At 34.6% G+C, this 20,428-nt stretch overlaps 1 protein-coding gene across 2 annotated transcripts in view; it reads left to right on the forward strand.

The window, feature by feature from the left end:
- The window catches only part of LOC109614160 (GATOR complex protein WDR24-like), a 186,213-nt gene that overhangs the window by 160,081 nt on the left and 5,704 nt on the right, over positions 1-20,428 (forward strand). The gene's annotated exons all lie outside the window — the stretch shown is intronic.

The raw sequence follows: 20,428 nt of genomic DNA on the forward strand, positions 1-20,428 counted from the left end.
ACTACTATTACTAATTAACACAATTTTATGATGATTATAAATATATTATTAATGTATATTGAAACGTATATATATTTTTTTTCAGTTTTGAAAATAATACCCAAACAAAATTCTATAGAATTTCAGATAGATTTTTTTGTTTTGTGTATAAAATTGTAAATTTTTATTTTTGCTGTAATGCTTTAATTAATTGGCTTTATTAATTTTTAAAATTTTTTCCAACTTTCTGTGAATACTTATGTAATATATACTAATATACTACAATGGCAAGGTTACAAACACATTTTTTTGGGAATTAAATTTTTAATTGAGAACTGAACCTAATTTCAATTTATTATCACAAATGGCAGCAACAGCCTCCCAAAATATTTGCAACCTTGCTAATTTAATAAAAATAGTTTTTTTTTAATATTTTTCTCTTTTCTCTCTCTCTTGACTAACCAATATTTATATAATGTATTCTACTCATTTATATTTGTCTTTATCTCAATATCTACCATAAATTGTAAATTGTTTTATATCTTCCAATAAAATAATAAAACAAATGCTGCAAAAAATAAACTTTTTTTCGGAAATGTTTTCTTTCAATATTTTTGGTTTTGTTTTTTTTTTCTTTTGTAAATATATTCTAAATAATAAAAATAAATGAAAATTGTATATATGTATATTCTCTATGAGTTTTTTTTTCTATGTCTTTCTTTGTCTTTCAATACTACTGCTTTTGCTGCTGCTGCTGATGTTCTATTATTAACTTAGATTTAAGGATTTATATTTTAAGATACATTACTGATGTGAATGCTTAGCAAATTGTTCTTCCAAATGTAGAACAGATATAGAATTGTGAAAAGTCGAATTTCGAATATTAAATATAATAATTTGTAGGATATAATTAAATTTCCTTGGTCAGTACAAAATAGCTTATAATATATTTTCGAATTTTTATTCGGGATAACTATTTATACCTTAGAGAGATGGTATTGATACATAATACGTGCCTCATCGAAATAACGCTTTTAACCTCTAGGCCTCTTTGCACCAAATCGGTTTCAGGTTATTTGGAGTCGATCTAGCAATGTCCGCCCGTCCGTCTGTCTGGCTGGTGCGCACTATAGCTCTCGAAGGGAGAATCTGATTTGATCCAAACTTAATACATAGTAATATTACCACCAAACTTAGATCGACTTCGGAGATAGGCAATATCGGCCCACTTCTTGTGGTACTTCCCCCAAAGAAGGACGACATTTTCAAAAAAAAAAAAAAAAAAAAAAAAACACTAAAGAAAGTCCTAAATTTGGGCGGGGCCGACTTTGTGATACCCTACATCACTTTGCTAATTTAGTAGAGCTCCGCAAGACAATTAAAAGTTTTTATGGGAGAATTCAATCATACACGCTATGATTATAATTTAAAGTTCAATGGACTAAATATGCCAAAGCATTTGTATCTTTTAAATTTGGACATGTATTGTCCATTTGGTGCAAAATTAATTTGAAATCAGATAAAGATATATATGGACGCTATATCCAAATCTGAACCGATCTCGGTAAATTTGGCAAAGACATTTCTGAGCTGTATTTAATATATTTCCCTGAATATCGTTGTTACGGAGTGCATATTACGGCTGTGGGTAACAAAGATAACAAATCGGATGAACAGTATATATGGGAGCTATAGCTATATCTGAACCGATCTTCACCAAATTTGACATACTAGCTTCTAGACTTAATTCGGTTGTAAGTGACAAATTTCATCCCATTTGGGCAAATATTAGACGTTCGGACGAAGTTATATATGGGAGCTATATCCAAATCGGAACCGATCTCGATAAAATTTAGAAAAGGTATTTCTGAGCTGCATTTGATATATTTCCCCAAATATTGTTGTTACAGGGTGCATATTATGGCTGCGGAAGACAAAAATAACAAATCGGATGAACAATATACCTACTTCTGAACCGATTTCGATCAAATTTGGCATACTAATTTGTAGGTTGGGTGTATGTGCAAAATTCCATATAATTCGGGCTGGTGCACAATAAAAATCAAATCGGACGAAGATATATATGGGAGCTATATCTAAATTTTGGCCGATTATCTCCAATTTCAATAGGGCTAAACAAGTGATCTGTGCAAAATTTCTTCTGGATCGGGCAATAAATGCGACCTGTACTTTGTTTACAAAAATACATGGACAGACAGACGGACGGACGGACGGGCGGACATGCATAAATCGACTCAGGGTGTGATTCTATGCAGATCATCAAAAGGAACTATGGGTCTATCTCGTTTCCTTTTGCTAGAAGGAATTGTCCTATCTCTACCATCTTGAAAACAGATCTTGTGTTGCTAGAAATATTGAGATATGCCAAGTCTGAATAGAATCGGATTTTAATTTCGTGTTTAATATTCTTCATAAATATTCAAAATTTGGAGCTTTTGGGGAGGTACCATTAGGAGTGGACCGATATACTCCATCTTATCACCAGACCTTGGGATAATAAAATTATTGGGATGTGCGAAACTTGAAGACAATCGGACTCGAATAAAACAATTTATAAGAGTTGTTATTATTCAAAATGTTGACCTTTTGTGGGGGAGGTATTTGATAGAGTAGACCGATATTGTTCATTTTCGCACCTGACCTAGCACTGAAGCGAATATAAGGATTTTCAAAATATGAGCAAAATAGGATTATTGTTTCATTTTCTATGCGGTAAATTATTTGATTTGAAACTGTTGACATTTGTGGGGGAGGTACCAGAAGGAGTGGACCGATACGGCCCATCTCCGAACTCGATCTAAGTTTGAAAATAATGTTACGATGTACCAAGTTTTGACCAAGTCGGATACTTCCTTCGAGAGTTATCGTGCGCATCAAGCAGACGGACGGACATCGTAAGATCGACTCCAAATGTTCTGAAACGGATTTCGTCCAAAGGGACCCAGGATCTAAAACCGTTATTTCGGTGAGGCACATTTTGGCCGTATCAGCCATATGGCTGAGGGTATAATACAATTACAATATTCAAATACGAAGCTTGAAAAAAATAATCCAATGAAAAATGTAGCTAAAATCATCAAAATACCGAATGCAGGGAGGTACTGTTATATGTGGGCGATAGTCAAAACGAATTAAGATAGGAAGCTATAATTTTGCACAGATCTGTCTTTTACCTGCAGGCAGGTCAAGTTCGAAGATGGGCTATAGCCACATTTTACAATGACATTATCTGAAATTCTACACAAGGAAATATTTATGAGCACTTTACCCCATGAATGAGAATTGTGTATATAGGTCCACCATATAACGGTACCCCCCGATATTTGGTATATTGATGATTTTAGCCACATTTTTAAACGGAATTGTCTGGAAATTCTCACAAATAGTTCTTCTCCATACATGTCCACGATATAACGATTCCTCCCGATATTCGGTATTTTGAATTGTTTTCAATATCGTATATAAAGTTTGGAACAGTTACTACAGCCTGTGACACAAATTACTTAAGCAGGATCACGTCTTCGTATTGCCCCCATATAACAGTTTTCATTTAAGCGGTATTTTCCTACAGAATTTTTTAACATTTTTCAAATTTCTTCCAAATTAGTTTCCTCACATTGTTTCCATAACCTTCGTTTACCTCTTACCTCTTGTTTTAGGTAATATTTTTACTAATTCTTAATGCAATGAATTTTTATTTACCCTTATCCACTTTCTCTTGAACATTTTTGAAGGACACTTATAATATATTTGTATGTTTAACTCAAGCATATGAGTGTGCAAAAATAGAAAAGAGTAAATGAAAAAAAAAAAAAAAACCGTTGGGAAAACTAAATTTTCACTACACCCGCTGACTTACAATTTCGTGCTTATTTCATACACGGCTTGAGAGCACTTTTACGTCATTTGTACGCTACGAAGCGTTTGTTGGGTATAATAAATTATAATACAACTCTATTCAATATCCGGGTGTAAAGTGTTCTATATATGGAGGCATGCTTTATGTTTTCTATGGACAAAGGTTGATTTTTAAGAGCAATAGAAACATGTTTCAAAACTTATATTTCGTGGGGTATGGCAGGGAATACCTAGGTTTCGGAAAGAACTATCAATCCTCATCAGTTCCCTTGTTATACCCTACACCACATAGTGGTAAGGGTATTATGTCTTTGTGCATTTGTTTGTAACATGGAAAAAGAAGCGAGATAGACCCATAGTTACTTTTGCGGATCTCCATAGAATCACTTTCTGAGTTGATTTATGCATGTCAGTCCGTCTGTCCGTCCGTCCGTCTGTCCATCTATTCTTGTGAACAAAATGCAAGTCGCATTTATTATCCGATTGCGATGAAATTTTCCAAACAACATTTGTTTGGCCCAAGGACGAATCCTATTGAAATTGGAGAGAATCTGTAAAAAAAATAGATATAGCTCCCATATATATCTTCGTCCGATTTGCCATTTTTTGTGCACCAAACGTGTAATATCAGCCCAAATAGTTTGGAATTTTGAACATACAACCAAATTAGGCCTGAAAATAAGTATGCCAAGCTTTATCGAAATCTGTTCAGATATAGTTATAGCTCCCATATATATTGTTCACCCGATTTGTTATTTTTGTCCTCCGCAGACGTAATATGCACTCTGTAACAACAATATTTGGGGAAATATATCAAATGCAGCTCAGAAATATCTTTGCCAAATTTTCTCGAGATCGGTTCAGATTTGGATATAGCTCCCATATATATTTTTTACTGATTTGAAATTAATTTTGCACAAAATGGGCAATACAAATCCGAATTTAAAAGATACAAATGCTTCGGCATATTTAGTCCATTGAACTTTAAATTATAATCATAGCGTGTATGATTGAATTCTCCCATAAAAACTTTTAATTGTTATGTGGAGCTCTACTAAATTAGCAAAGTGATGTAGAGTATTATAAAGTGGGCCCCGTCCGACTTTAGGACTTTCTTCACTGGTTTTTTGTCTGGGATATTCTCCCCAGAAGTTATTTTAAAAATAAATTCTATGACAAAAAACATTTTTTACTCAAGTGACGAGATCATAAGCTCAATAGAAGAGGTAACAAAAAATTAAATAAAACTAAAATGCTTTTGGAAAATCTTCTAAATCTTACAACCGCACTTATAAACATTTACATCTTTCTCCACTTGGTATTCCCTGCCTTACCCCCTGGTAAACATTACCACCGTTCTCCACTAATAAGCAAACTTAGTTTTTATAAAAACAACAATGAAGGGATTAATCCTGACCATTTTGCAACAACAAAATAATGAAAATATCGAAACTTTAGTCCTGAAAGTATTAGAAAAATAATGCTTAAACTATTTCTGAAAAAATTTGAAAAATATTCGCAAAAAATCCAAGGCTACAAACAATACAGTTTAGAAAATTATGCTTATAGTCCTGATGGTAATTTCAAATTATCGCTGAAAATTCCAATTATTATTTTAAATATCTTAGAAATAATTTTTTTAGAAAAGAAAATTATACTCATAAAATCCCAAATATTGCTAAGAACATGCAAGCGTTTAGACCCTGATGTTTATTGAAATAATATTCTTAAAAATCAAAACTGAAGCTACCAGGCCTTCTTTAGAATAATACTTAAAACTACCTCAAAATTTTTCATTAAAAAAAAAAAATTAAAAAATTTTAAAATGTTTAAAAAATAAAAATAAGAATACGTACGGTTGTAGACTCAATAGTGCCTTTTACTATTTATTATTCTTAAAAATCCATTGTTGTAATCCTAAAAAAGTCATGATTCTTATGAATCAATAGTGAAAAATTGTCCTAAAGGCCTTGACTTACAAAAACAAAAAAAAAAAAAAAAAACAACCCTTTCATAAAACAACACCCGTACAACAACCTATATTTAAATCTGCACTGATCTCTGATAGTATAAAAATGTCCTAAAGGCCTTGACTTACAAAAACAAAAAAAAAACAACCCTTTCATAAAACAACTCCCGATATTTCTTGAAAAGTTCCTTTAAAGCCCAAGGACATAGATTTTAGGGATTTTAGGTTTTTTATGGACTATGACATAAAAAACCTAAAATCCCAGATATCTCTCAAAAAAAAAAAAAAAAAAAATACAAATCCACTTTTATAGCCTTGATAGTCCTTGGCAAAATATACCTTAAAATCCAAGCTCACAATAAAGATCAAAAATTCCCACAAAGTCTCTTGATTTGAAATCCAGTCCTTGGAAAATTATGATTTAATATCCCAGCCTAACTGTTTTGAAGCAACAAAATTCTACTTTATTCCGAACAAACATTCTTCTATTTATAGTCCACCTCATTGTATTAATATTTCTTCAAAAAATCCTTCAAAGACCTACAAGTCCTTTTAGTAATCGAAAGGATCCTAAAACTACAGTATTGAATTCCGTACACACTTTGAAAAATATGCTTAAAAAATAGAGCACTTGAACTTGTTAGCTCTGGTAAAAAGTAGTGACAAGATATTTGTAAAAATCTACTCTCCACATCCTTTGATTCTGAAAATATTTCAAGCCTGATAAAGCTTTTGGTGGAACATCAGTAGACAATCGTAGTTATTTTATATTCCCTTTCTTCAATAGTGCATCTTCGAAATTCGTTACATTCCTCCAAAATCACATTGTTGCACTTTTTTTTTTTGCAAAAAAAAAAAAAAAACAAAAACAAAAAATATTTCAAATAAGTTCTCTCTGTTTTCAATTAGAGTTTTTTCCTCTCCACTTGCAATCCACGGCGAACACTTGACTAAAATTAGCAACGAGAAGTAAGGTAATGGAAAGGAAAATCGAAATTGTTCACACACACACAAAAAAGCAAACATCAGCTACAATAAAAACAAAATGGAAATTAAAACTACTTAAAAATGCTTGTGGACGAAGAAGAAAAAAAAACGAAAACAAAGTGAGCAAAAACTAAACTTTTTGATATTTTAATATTAATGAGTTGTGAGGAGGAGGACGAATGGAAAAGGTTATTTGCTAAGTAGTTGGCAATGGGAGAGGAAAGAAACACTTACCCTTCCAAACACACTAAAACACACACATGCACATAAACAGGTGCATACATTCAGTATGTACTTTATGCATTTTACATTTTTTACATTTCATATTAAAAAAAGGTATTCTTGCCAAAAAAAAAAAAAAACAAAGTCATTTCAAATCAATTTCAACCACAGCAGCATTCCTTTTCAAGCACCGCAGAGGGGGATCCTGCAAATTATTACTTGCCAATAATAGAATTTTTAAATGAATTATTACCATATAATTTAATAATATAAATATTTTGTTAAACCTGAAGCCCAAACGAAATCTGACAAAAACAAATAAGTGTTATTGATTTTTTTTCATGTTGCTTAATTATTTAATTACACAACTTTACATGTGGATGACAGGCTAAAATGATGATTTAAAACTTATATTTTTGTGACAGCATATGCCTAAGGTGATATTCTTATTTTGAAAGTATATAGTTTATTATACTGTACAACAAATTTGTGGCCAAAGTAAAATTAGCCATTTTTGGCGAAATTAGAATTGAATTTAAAAAGAATCTTGAATCAAACCCAAACGCAGAATTTCCTTCAGTACACCTTTAGTCTGTTCCAGAACTATAAGAATGTAACATTTTTACTAGGATAACCGATCTTCCCTTTATGGCATTAAAAAAATGGGAAAATAGTAGATTCTTGCAGGGTCTGGAACAGAGCAATAATGTAAATAAGAAATTCTTTTTTATGCCCTCTTTGTAGAGGATTTACTATTAGAGTGTGACTGACTGATTTTTAAACAAATTCGATGGAATCAAATATATTTGCAATAACAAAGATTCAATAACAATTCGAGTGAATTTGTTTTCAAAATAATTGAGAAGCTATTTCTATTTACATTAGACGGAAATAAGCTTGAATCCAATATAACCTTGAATCCTTGGTGAAATTGGTGGGATAAGGTTCTACACAAGGAGAAGAGATAGAAGTGAAGTTATATGGCAGGCTCAATTAGAAGTTCTAGAAAGAAATATCAAACTCAATAAGTGCAATAGTATTTCCTCACCTTGATTGCAACATAAAAGTGAATTTTTATGTGAACTTATGCAGTCATAAAGATAGTCAAAATCTTCCACTTGTTTTAATTTATGGTGGTAACAAAACTATCAATATTTGGAAAATATGTTCTGTGTACTGAAAGCCGCACATGCTTAAGTACAAATGTTGTAACATTCTTAGGAATACCAAACTTCAGGCAGTATTATAATATACAATCAATTTAGACTGCTGTCATTTCTAAGCCACTCGTGCGACAGCTGTTAAAATTATTCTATTGACAGCTCAGAATATTGTTAACAAGCGTACAAAAGCCTTTTGGTGAGAATGTTGCAGAAAAAAAGTTATTCGTGATGGAATTCAAGCGTGATAGTGTGATTTCTTTATATTTGGCTGGAAAACCACAAGAGACTATTATTAGAGCACTCCAGAATTTTAATGTAAATAAATCTTTTGTGTCTCGTACCATCGCTCGTTACCGTGATACTGGTAGCGTAGCCCGACGTCAAGGAAGTGGACGGAAGAAAACAACAACATCAGCAGAAATTCTTCGAAAAGTAGAGAAGCGACTTGATAGGAACCCGGATGGCAGTGGCCGAAAAATGGCTCGTGAGCTGAACATATCGCAATATTCCATTCTGCAAATATTGGAAAATGAGCTCGGGATATAGCCATTGAAATTCCAAAAAGTTTAAGAACTTACACCGCAACAGAAAGAAAATAGACTCAAAAGAGCTGAAGAGTTGCTTCGCTTGGCCAAAAGTGGTGAACAGCCGAATTTGGTTTTCTCCGATGAGAAAACATTGGTTGTCGAGTAGTTTGTAAAGAAACAAAATAATCGTGTTTACTTGCCGAAAAGGTCAGCTGAAAATATGCACCTTCGGTTGGCCACCAGAACTCAAGCCCCGGCCATGGTGACGGTGTGGGCCGCCATAACAGCCGATGGTAGCTCTCCGCTCTTATTAACGGACCGTGGCATCAGAATAAATGCCGAATATTATCGCGAAAATATTCTGGAGGGTGTATTAAAGCCTTGGGCACATAAACATTTTGTCCGCAGACCTTGGACATTCCAACAGGACTCAGCACGCGCCACCCAAGAATGGTTACAAAGAAGGTTCCTCGCTTCATTTCCAGCGCATAATGGCCACCAAAATCTCCGGATACCAATCCGTTGGATTATTGTGTCTGGAGTATTTTGGAAGGCAAGGTTGATATACAGCAAAGCAACATTTGGGCAGCTCAGGCCGCGTGACACCAAAAAAATTTGCATGTAATAACGGGAGAATCAATGGGAAACCTTGTATAGGACCACAAGAGACTCGGTTATCGACGTCTGTTGTTATACAGACGGCTCAGTTCTAAGAGGATAGAGCGGGACTGGGACTTTTTATTGAGGAACAATATACCGTAATATCTTTCCGTTCTGCCAGATCATAATACGATCCTTCGAGGGGGGTTCCGGCCGATTGTAGAGTGCCCGAACTAGCTTAATGTCAATACGAGGCCCGCCATCAGGAGTTTAGTCCTAACGGATAGTAAAATCGCTATAAATGCTATAACATCCTTAGCAGCAAATTCACACAATCAACAACTATCCCCAATACGGCTTAGTACGCATAATATGGATAAAAGGTCATGCGGGAATTAGAGGTAACGATATAGCAAACTCTCAGATCCCAATTCTTAGAGATCCAGACCTAAATCAGATCATGGTAAATGAAATAAAACAATTAAGGAATTTTGTTAAGGCAACTGAATTTCAAATATAATAGACTGTAAATTGCCTGCCTTCTTTGAATAACCTCTTAGGGAGTTAGACCCATATTTCCTTTTGATGATCTGCATAGAATCACCTTCTGGGTCGGTTTCTGCAAGTCCGTCCGTCTGTCCATGTGGTTTTGTAAACAAAGTACAGATCACATTATTTTCCCTAACGCGATGAAATTTTGTACAAATAATTTGTTCGACCCAAGGACGAACCGTATTGATATTGGAGATAATCGGTCAAAATTTAGATATAGCTCCCATACATATCTTCGCCCGATTTGCCTTTTATTGTGTATCAAATGTGTAATATTAGTCCAAATAGGATTTTGGCACATACAATCAAATTGAGCATAGATATAAACGTGTCAAATTTGGTAAAAATCGGTTCAGATACATTCTTCATCCGATTTGTTAAATTTAGCCTCCACAACAGTAATATGCACTGCGTGGCAACGGTGTTCAGGTAAATCTATGTAAAACAGAGCAGAAATAGATTTGCCGAATTTTATCAAGATCGGTTCAGATTTGGATATAGCTCCCATTTTGATTACTAATACGCTTCGAAAGTATCATATTTGGTATGTTTTAATTCTCATAAATTCCCCATAAAAGCGTATATCTGTTATATGTAGCTCTGCTATGTATGCAAAGTGGTGCAGGGTATCATAAAGTCCGCCTATTGTATTGTAATTATTGTAATTCTTTAATGCGTAAAGAAACAAAAAGCTCTCAGTTGACCATGAGAAAAACAAGAACATGTTGCAATTAAAGAATTCGAGGTATCTTGTCTGGTGCATCAAATATGTGAAATCGGCCGAACATATATATGGGAGCTATATCCAAATCTGAACCGATTTCACTATAATTTGACAAATCTATTTTCTGATCTAATCCCGTCACACATTTCAAATTTCACTAGAATCGAACATGAATGTCGTGTTTTGTGCATCAAATAAACGAAATTTATTCTTGTACCTAATTTAGTCACTCATCACGAATTTCGTTGGAATCGGACATACGTATCATGTTTGGTGCATCAAATATGTGAAATCAGTCGAAAAAATATATGGGACCTAAATCCAAAACTGAACCGATTTTAATATAATTTTGCAATTTTTTCTTTCTGATCAAATCCGGTCACTCTTTCTAAATTTGAAAACTATATCTGTAATCGGTCAATAGATATGTGCATTAAAAATCTAAATTTTTGAGAGGTACCTCCGATTCTGATACTATATCACCAGTTCCAAGTGGATTTTGTTACCTTTAGGCTATGTTGTAGTATACTTCGAAATTTTCAGGAAAATCTGTGGTCCCTACTAAGCTGATGAAAAAAAAAAAAAAGAAAATCCCAAAAATTACTTGCATTCTTACTAATTATATTATAACAATTTGTTAACCTGTGTAATCGAATCAATTTCCGCAAACCTCTGCTCCCAAAAAAGCCCAACAATAGAAAATCACATAATTTCATTGAAATACTTTTTTTAATGCAGCAGTGGCTTGATTAAACATAACTTTTATTATTAACATTTTTATAACTAGAATATCGACTTTGTATTACCGTTGATGTTATTATTATTATTTAATTCAATTAGCTTTGATGTCCGAGTTTGGCAAAAAAAGAGAGAAATCGAATGGACATAAACATAAAAAATAAATTAATTATTGACATTTCGAATCAGATATAAATAAGTTGTTGTTGTTTTTTCGCCAATACAGATGAACTGTAACAACAAATACAGAGAAAAAAAAAACAAGACAACAACAACTACAAGGATACAAATGAAATGAAATGCAATAATAACTGAATGTCTGATATTTGAATTAATTAAATATAGTTTTTTGTGTGTGCGTTAATGTTAATATTAATACATATAATGAGATGGCGTGGCAATGTTGATGGCGAAAGAGCGGTATTTTAATGGAGTTTTGAAATATGAACTCAAAACGCAAAATGAAAGTAGATTAATCGAACTTCAAAATAATCGTCAATCGAATGTGGACTTTTGGTATTGAAAAAGGGCCATGTAGGTCCACGTCTTAGTATAACGGTACCTCCCGATATTCGGTATTTTGATGATTTTAGCGACATTATTCACCGGAATTGTTTCAAATTAGGTATTTGAAGTTCGTAATGGATACTACAGCCTATGACAGAAAATTGTCTGTGCAGGTCAACGTATTCATATAGCCCCCATATAACGGTACCTCTCGATATTCGGTATTTTAATGATTTTATGAACACTTTACACCAGAATTGTTTCAAATTTGGTATTTGAAGTTCGTAATGGATACTACAGCCTATGACAGAAAATTGTCTGTGCAGGTCCACGTCTTCGTATAGCCCCTATATAACGGTACCTTTCGATATTCGGTATTTTGATGATTTTAGCGAATTTACTCACCGGAATTGTTTCAAATTTGGTATATGAAGTTCGAAATGGATACTACAGCCTAAGACAGAAAATTGTCTGTGCAGGTTCACGTCTTCGTATAGCCCCCATATAACGGTACCTCCCAATATTCGGTATTTTGATGTTTTTAGTGTCATTATTCACCGGAATTGTTTCTAATTACGTATTTAGAGTTCGTAATGGATACTACAGCCTATGACAGAAAATTGTGTATGCAGCCCAGGTCTTCGTACCTTCCTGCAGCCCATATATCAATACCTTCCTATCTTCGGTATTTTAACGAGTTTAGGGACAATAACCACCGAAATTGTTTGCGATGTTGAATTTTAAGTTCGTAATGGATGCTACAGCCTATGACAAAAAATTGTCTATGCTGCCCAGGTCTTCGCACAGCTCTGATATAACGGTACCTCCCTAAATACTATATTTTGATGAATTTAACTACATTATTCACCGTATATATCAAGTTTCGAATTTGAATATGGTAATGCTTATGACGAACAATGCCTATGTAGGTCCACGTCGTATAGACCCCAATATAACGGCTACATTCGGTATTTTTAAAATTTTAACAGAATTTTTTAAGGATTTTATTTTTTGGAAATTTCCAAATTCATTCCAAATGGTGGAGGGTATTCAAAGTTCGGCCCGGCCGAACTTGCTGCTTTTTAACTTGTTTGGAATTTCAATGGCTTTACCCCGAGCTTATTTTTCAATATTTGCCGAATGGAATATTGTGATATGTTCAGCTCACGAGCCATTTTCGGCCACTGCGACGAGGGTTTCGATCTTCGATGCTTCTTTTCGCTGATGTTGCTGAATTCCAGCACGAATAACTTTCTTTCTGGAAAATTCTAACCAAAATGCTTTTGTCAGCTTGTAAACAATATAATGAGCTGTCACTGGGATAATTTTAAGAGCTGTCGGACGAGTGGCTTAGGAATGACAGTAGTCTGAAGTTGGTTGCATTTTTTTTCATCTCACTCTGTATATTAGGTATTTGGGAAAGGGTATTATAAATTACCGAACAATATACTCTATATGTTCCTCCATCGATAAAGCATGAACATAGGTATTTGTCAGAAGTATTGGAAATTTCAATATTTCCACATCAGTAAGCAGAGTAAACAAATCATTTAATTTTTAAACTTTTCTCAACTTGAATTATAGGGTATCAATTCTGGTAACTATCTGCAAGTGATATATGTAAATATATACTTGTGTATGTTTGTATGAACAAACATACACACCAACTAATATTTACCATGAGCAAAATTAAACATATCATTCTTTGCATCTAATTAAATATTCATTTTTAAAATATTTGCATATCCTCAGTTGTTGTTGTTTAGCAATTAATAAAAAACCAATGACTATTTGATAAAAAATTATGGGAAGTAACCAGAAAAAAAACTACAGACAATAATCGCTGTCACATTTTTTAAATGATTATTAATTTTTTTAGGAGCTATTTTTAAACACTAGAGATTTAATTCTAAATTATTATATTTATATAAATCTGAATAAGCCATCTACACAATTAAAGGGCAGTGATTACGGGTTTAATATTGATGAGGAGCTCGAAGGTGTTATACTTCAAGAGATGAGCATAAAAAGATGTTATACAAGAGCTTAAATTGGGCTTACATACAAACTCAAAACGGAGGATATAGATGAAATAAAAGAGGGCCTCTAGGGAAGCCCAAAGGTAGGTTATAGAATAATTATGCGGATGTCTGCAGGTGAACTTAAAGGGTGGTTATAGACAAGGCTTAAAAGGGACCATAAATGTGTTCCAAGAAGATTTATATATATGAGGTCCGAAGGAGGTCATGTACGAGCTCCAAGGGGTATAAAGATGATAAAGGGACAGACAATCTCCAAAGGCAAGCTGAAGGGCAGGAAAATGTCATAGGAAAGGTGGAGGCATGGAGACTTAATAGATGAGCTGAAGGGCAATGGGAAAAGGGCTAAAGAGTTAGACCGAAAAGTATTTACCAACGATATTATGAGCCAGATTATGGCAAGCCTCTATGGAACTGCTGGAGCAGGAGAACAATTAAGGTAGACTTTGATGAGAATTTTCCTGGGGTATGAGTTGCATGCACAAGAGTGTACTGTACTTAGCCAAAGATGAGTCTTGGCATCTGATGAATATGGCTTTAAGGTTGGCTGACTTAGTCTGTTTAAATTTGTCGTTAGTTGGCACCCTCCAAAGTCATAATCGGTACTCACATTTTATAGATAACCAACAAAAGATCTTCTGATAATAGGCTTACATATGCTTTGTTGTACTTGGAAGACCTGTCGAAGTTCTTTCATCCCCAGAAGACCTGACGAAGGTCTTTCGTTCTCGAAAGACCTGACTTAAGTCATCTGTCCACAGAGGACCTGTCGAAAGTCTTCTGTGCCAGGAAGACCCAGTGAAGATTTTCTCTTTACAGAAGACCAGATAAAGGTATTTCATCCCCAGTATGCCTAATGAACGACTTCCGTCCTCAGAATACCTGAAAAAAGTTTTCTTGCCCTAGTAGACCTAACGAAACGCATCTCCCCTTAAAAGACCTAACAAAGGTCTTCCGTCACCACAAGACATAATGAAGGTTCTAGCGAAAGCCAACTCGATGAGGCGCTGCTGTAAGTTAGGGTCAGAAAGAACCTACAAATAGACGAACTGATGGGTCAGAGTGTCCATATTGACAAAACGAGCTGCTAGGCCATGGTGTCTCTACACAGAGACAAGCTGGAGGCCACGGAGTTTTGAGGCCAAATAATCGATATTAAGGCAAAATATTCCATATAGATGATCTGGAGGCGAAACAGTCAATTTGGAACAAGCTTGATTCGATATGCACGAGATGAAGGCTAGGCAGTCGGAAAGCTGAATGCCGTGCTGATGGGCCTTTGTTGTCTCTATGGACCATTTGAAGGGTAATGAAGTTTCGATAAACTATCTATTGAGTTTCGATAGACGAGCTGGAATCTCAGGAAGTATCGGCAAACGAGCTGGATTCTAAAATAATCTCGATTGGAGTTTCAGAAAGTCTTGACAGACTACCTCAGACAAGCTAAAGGGTCAGGTAGTCTCAAGAAGAAGAGCTGGAATCTTAGAAAAACTCGACAAATTACCTGTAGTCTCAAAGAGTTACGAAAGACGACGAATTGAAGTATCTGATGGTAAAGAAGTTTCCAATGATGAACTTAAGGTCGGGGAGTCGCAGGTCATGAGTCCCAATAGAGTTGAAGGCCAGGGAGTCTCAATAAACGAGCTGAGGGCCAGGGAGTCCCAATAGACAATCTGAAGGCCAGGGAGTCTCCATAGACGAGCTGGTGTCTCAATAGATGAGCTGAAGGTCAAGTAGTCTCAATAGAGGAGGAGTCTCGACATACGAGTTAGAGGCCAGGGAGTCTCAATGGACGAGCTGAAGGCCAGGGAGTCTCAATAGACGAGCTGAAGCCCTGGGAGTCTCAATAAAAGAGCTGAAGGCCTGAGAGTCTTAATAGACGAACTGAAGGCCAGGGAGTCACAATAGACGAGCTGAAGGCCAAGGAGTCCCAATAGACAAGCTGAAGGCCAGGGAGTCTCAATAGACGGGCTGAGGGCCAGGGAGTCTCAATAGACGAGCTGAAGGCCAGGAAGTCTCAAGAGACGAGCTGAAGGCCAGGAAGTCTCAAGAGACGAGCTGAAGGCCAGAGAGTCTAGATAAACGAGCTATAGGCTAAGGAGTGTCAATAGACGAGTTGAATGCCGGGGAATCTCAAGAGAAGAACTAGTGAGCCAGGCAGTCTTTATAAATGAGCTGGTGACCGAGGGAGTCTTTATAGAAGAGTTGGTGAGCCAGGGAGTCTCTATAGACGAGCTGGTGACCCAGGGAGTCTCAAGAGACGAGCTGAAGGCGAGAGAGTCTTAAGAGACAAGCTGAAGGTCAGAGAGTCTCAATAGACGAGCTGAAGACCAGTGAGTCTAGATAAACGAGCTATAGGCTAAGGAGTGTCAATAGACGAGCTGAATGCCGGGAAATCTCAAGAGAAGAACTAGTGAGCCAGGTAGTCTTTATAAATGAGGTAGTGAGCCAGGGAGTTTTTATAGACGAGCTGGTGAGCCAGGGAGTCTTTAAAGAAGGACGAGCTGATGAGCCAGACAGTCTTTATAGACGAGCTGGTGACCCAGGGAGTCTCCATAGTCGAGCTGGTGACCCAGGGAGTCCCCATAGACGAGATGGTGATCCAGGGAGTCCCCATAGACGAGCTGGTGAGCCAGGATGTTTCAAAGGACGACGAGAGCATCAGTGTCTCCCTATTGATATGCGGTGGTCTTCATAGAAAAAGATGTATGTCAAGAGCAATAGTTTTTTACAATAACTCATAATTGTTCTTCCAATTTACCCTAGTTTCGCTTCCGTCATGGAAATTCCATGATGCATTCTCTATGAGAACGCATTACATGCATTTCTTGTCTGCAGCTTGAACAAATCAATCAGAATTCTTAGAAATCCTCATGCGACCCAACAACAACATCATCATCATCAGTGCTTCATTGGAATTTTAAGCATGACAACAGCGGTCATACTGTAGTGACTTCATTTTGTAAAATCTCAGTGCGGTCAATCATACAAATGAAATACGAGGGTGTTGTATAAATTTTAGGAATTAAATAAATGATAGCAACAAAAGCTTTAAAGATCTTTAAAACCTTACAAGGAGCACCTCTAGACGTATAAGTAATATAGCCAACCACATTAAGTATACGTGGAAATTTAAATAAGGCCTATGTTCGGATTACCGTGTTCGAATTCTAATTTCATACACACACATATTCATATTAACTTTAATTTAAATTCAAAGTTTCAATTTGAAATAGTTCAAATTTAACGGTCCGCCGGATTTTCAAGCAATATGACCGTATTTAATGAAAAGCAGTGAAAATTTGTTAAAATATAGATACTCCATATTATTAGTATTATTAATAATTATTATAAATATTATTATTTTTAATATAAATATCTCTCTCATTACTTTACGACATGTATATTCCCACCTCGTTGACAATTAATAATCCATCAAATGATGTTTTTTTCTTGTTTGTTTTTATTTTGTTCCGTAAATTTTAATATTCAAACGCACATTGAGGAACACCGATCTATTGTCTCGAAGCATGCGATGATTCATGCATACCAAACAGCGCCATGCGATATATTTAGCTTATTTGACGCTATGCTTGTTAACAGCTAGGCTTGGGTACATGAAAGAGATCACCATAAACAAAATGGATGAATAACACATTGTTGTTGTCTGAGCTTAAAGAGTTTTGTTTTTAAGAGAAACTCGACAGTAATACACAAAGAGCTGAAAGCTCTATTCCAAATGTGAGCTTGAAACATCTCTTAGTTTTTAATAAATATGCCGAAAAGAGATGAAGATTTAACAATGCATTTTCTCTTTTATATTATTCTCTTCTTTTAATTGTTGACTACAACTGCGACAATGAAAGAACGTACAATGAAGAGTATGAATCTGAGGTGTTGAAAAGACACCTTTTGAGTTCGCATGTACTTGATTTAATGAATGGGAAAGGTTTTCCCAATTTACCTGACATCATTCATTGTTAAGATATGTATTCTACATTTTATTATCTTAAAAACCAAGATGACATCAAAAGGTCATGGAAAAACGATATGCAATTGCATGAACTCAATATAAATAAATATTATTTAAATAGAACTCAACCGCAATTGCGGTCTTAATGCATAGATTATTGAAAATATGCCTACAACAGCAGCACCATTCCTTGAACGTAAGATAATATAATAATATAATATTTATTTAAAGTAAATCGAAATATATTTTATTTTCTTATCCACATTGTACTATGTTCCCAATTATTTTTTCCAAAACGGTTTTGGTGTTCGTTTTGTTTTAAAATAACTTAATATTTGTCGTTAGAGAGTCAGTGTTGATAAGGCTTTGAGTTTGAAAACTCGTTCTTGAACGCAACGAAAATTATGAAAAGATACTAAATATGGTACCCTTTGTATTTGAGGAAATTACCGAAACAAAACGGCTGAAGCAAAAATCTTGAAATTTTGGGTGGTCCGAAGGGAAGAACGGTACAAAAAGTACTAAAAGGTACTACATATGGTACCCTTTTTAGTTTAGGAAACAGTAGAGCTAGAACTCTTGATTTTCCATTAAGGGTCACTTATGGAGTGTATGATAAATGTACCAAAGGGTTTTTAGAAATACCCACAAAAAGTTCACGAAAGAACTAAAATGTACTATATTTTTGGTACCATTTCGTATTATGTGAACTGCTAGAGCTAAAAACTTGATATTTCGAATGGGAATCAAGGTTAAGGAGCACAGTCAATGTCACGAGGTAGTTTTGGAAATGTTTAAATGTAAATGTGTATGAAAAGTACTAAACGGTACTTAATTTAGTGCAAGTTGACTAATAGAGCTAGAATTCTGAAATTTGAAGCTAACAATACTGGTGCAGTGTAGGATTGAGATATGGAGGAAGTTTTCGAATTTTGTACTTATGTGCACGAAAAGTACGAAATAGTACTAAATTTGGTACATTTTCGATTTGAGTGAATTAATAAAGCTGGAATTCTGAAATTTAGAAAAAAATTAATATTGCATTCTAGGACTGAGGAATGTAGGTAGTTTTGGAAATTCGTACTTATTTGTACTAAATTATACTAAATTTAGTACAATTTTTAATTTTGGGAGAAGATTTCTGTTGGACGGAAGATATGATTATGTAGTTATGAAACTTTGTACTACACTTTAGTACCATGGTACTAAATTTGGTACAATTTGGATTTGGGTTTACGAATAGAGCTGGTATCCTGAAAATAGGAAATAAGATAACTGCCAGAGTTTAATATTGGGATATGAAGGTGGTTTTGGAAATTTTAACTTATATGTACTAAATAAAGTACATTTTCTATTTGGGCGAATCAACAGGCGTGGAATCCTAAAATATGGAATTAGGATTACTGTGGGAGTGTAGGATTGGGGCATGTAGGAAACTTTGGAAATTCGTACTTATGTGTACTAGTAATACTAAATTTGGTATACGGTGAAGGTATAGGGCTGTAATCTCGAAATTTGATAATGAGGTCTGTGTTGGTATCTGTGTTTAAGATGTGATCGTTGTTTTAAAAATGTGCATAATAACTTTATGAAAAGTACTAAATAGTACTAAATTTGTTATTGGGTGAAGGAATAGAGTTTAAAGTTGTATATTTGTACGAAAAGTATTAACGGTAGTACTTTGTATTTGGTAAAAGGATAGAACTGAAATCTTTAAATTTGATATTTAGGTATCCGTTGGAATCTGGTATTGAGATATGGAATTTTTTTTTGAAAATGTGTACTATACTTTTACGAAAAGTACTGAATGGTGCTACATTTTGTATTGAGTGAATCTATAGAGCTGGAATCCCGAAATTTAATATTGAGCTATCTCTCTTGGTATCTGGTGTTGAGATATGGAGGCGGTTTTGGAAATATATACTATAGTTGTACTTAATAGTACTAAATCCTGAAATTTGATATTGACTTCACTTTTGGTATCTGAGGTTGAGTTATAGAGATTAATTTGAAAAAGCGCACTATAATTGTTCAAAAAGTACTATATTTGATATTGAGTGAAGGGATAATGTTGGAATTCTAAAATTTGATATTTAGATCTCTGTTGGTAGCTGGAATTGAAATTTGAAATTGGTTTTGAAAATGTGTACTATAACTGTACGAAAAGTACTAAGTGTAAAAAAATTGGGTATTGGTGAAAGGATAGAGCTTGAATTCCTAAAATTGATATTGAGGACTTTGCTGAAATCATTGCTGATAGATATGTTGTGGAAATATGTACTATAATTGTACGAAAAGCGCTAAGTTTTTCTTTATTTGGTATTGTGTGAAAGAAAAGAGCTGTAATTCTGAAATTTGATGTAGATGTCACTACTGGGGTCTGTGGTTGAAATATGAAATTGGTTTAAATTAAACTAATTTTGATAATGGGGGAAGTTAAAGAGCTGAAGTTTGAGATGGATGTCACTGTTGGTATTTGTTGTTGAGAGGGATTCAGATATACAGGTGGCTTCGCAAATGTGTACTAAATTATATGAATAGTACTGAATCTGAAAAAAAATCATGTTTT

The sequence above is a fragment of the Musca domestica genome, unplaced genomic scaffold (assembly GCF_030504385.1).
Source record: "Musca domestica strain aabys unplaced genomic scaffold, Musca_domestica.polishedcontigs.V.1.1 165, whole genome shotgun sequence".
Taxonomy (NCBI): domain Eukaryota; kingdom Metazoa; phylum Arthropoda; class Insecta; order Diptera; family Muscidae; genus Musca; species Musca domestica.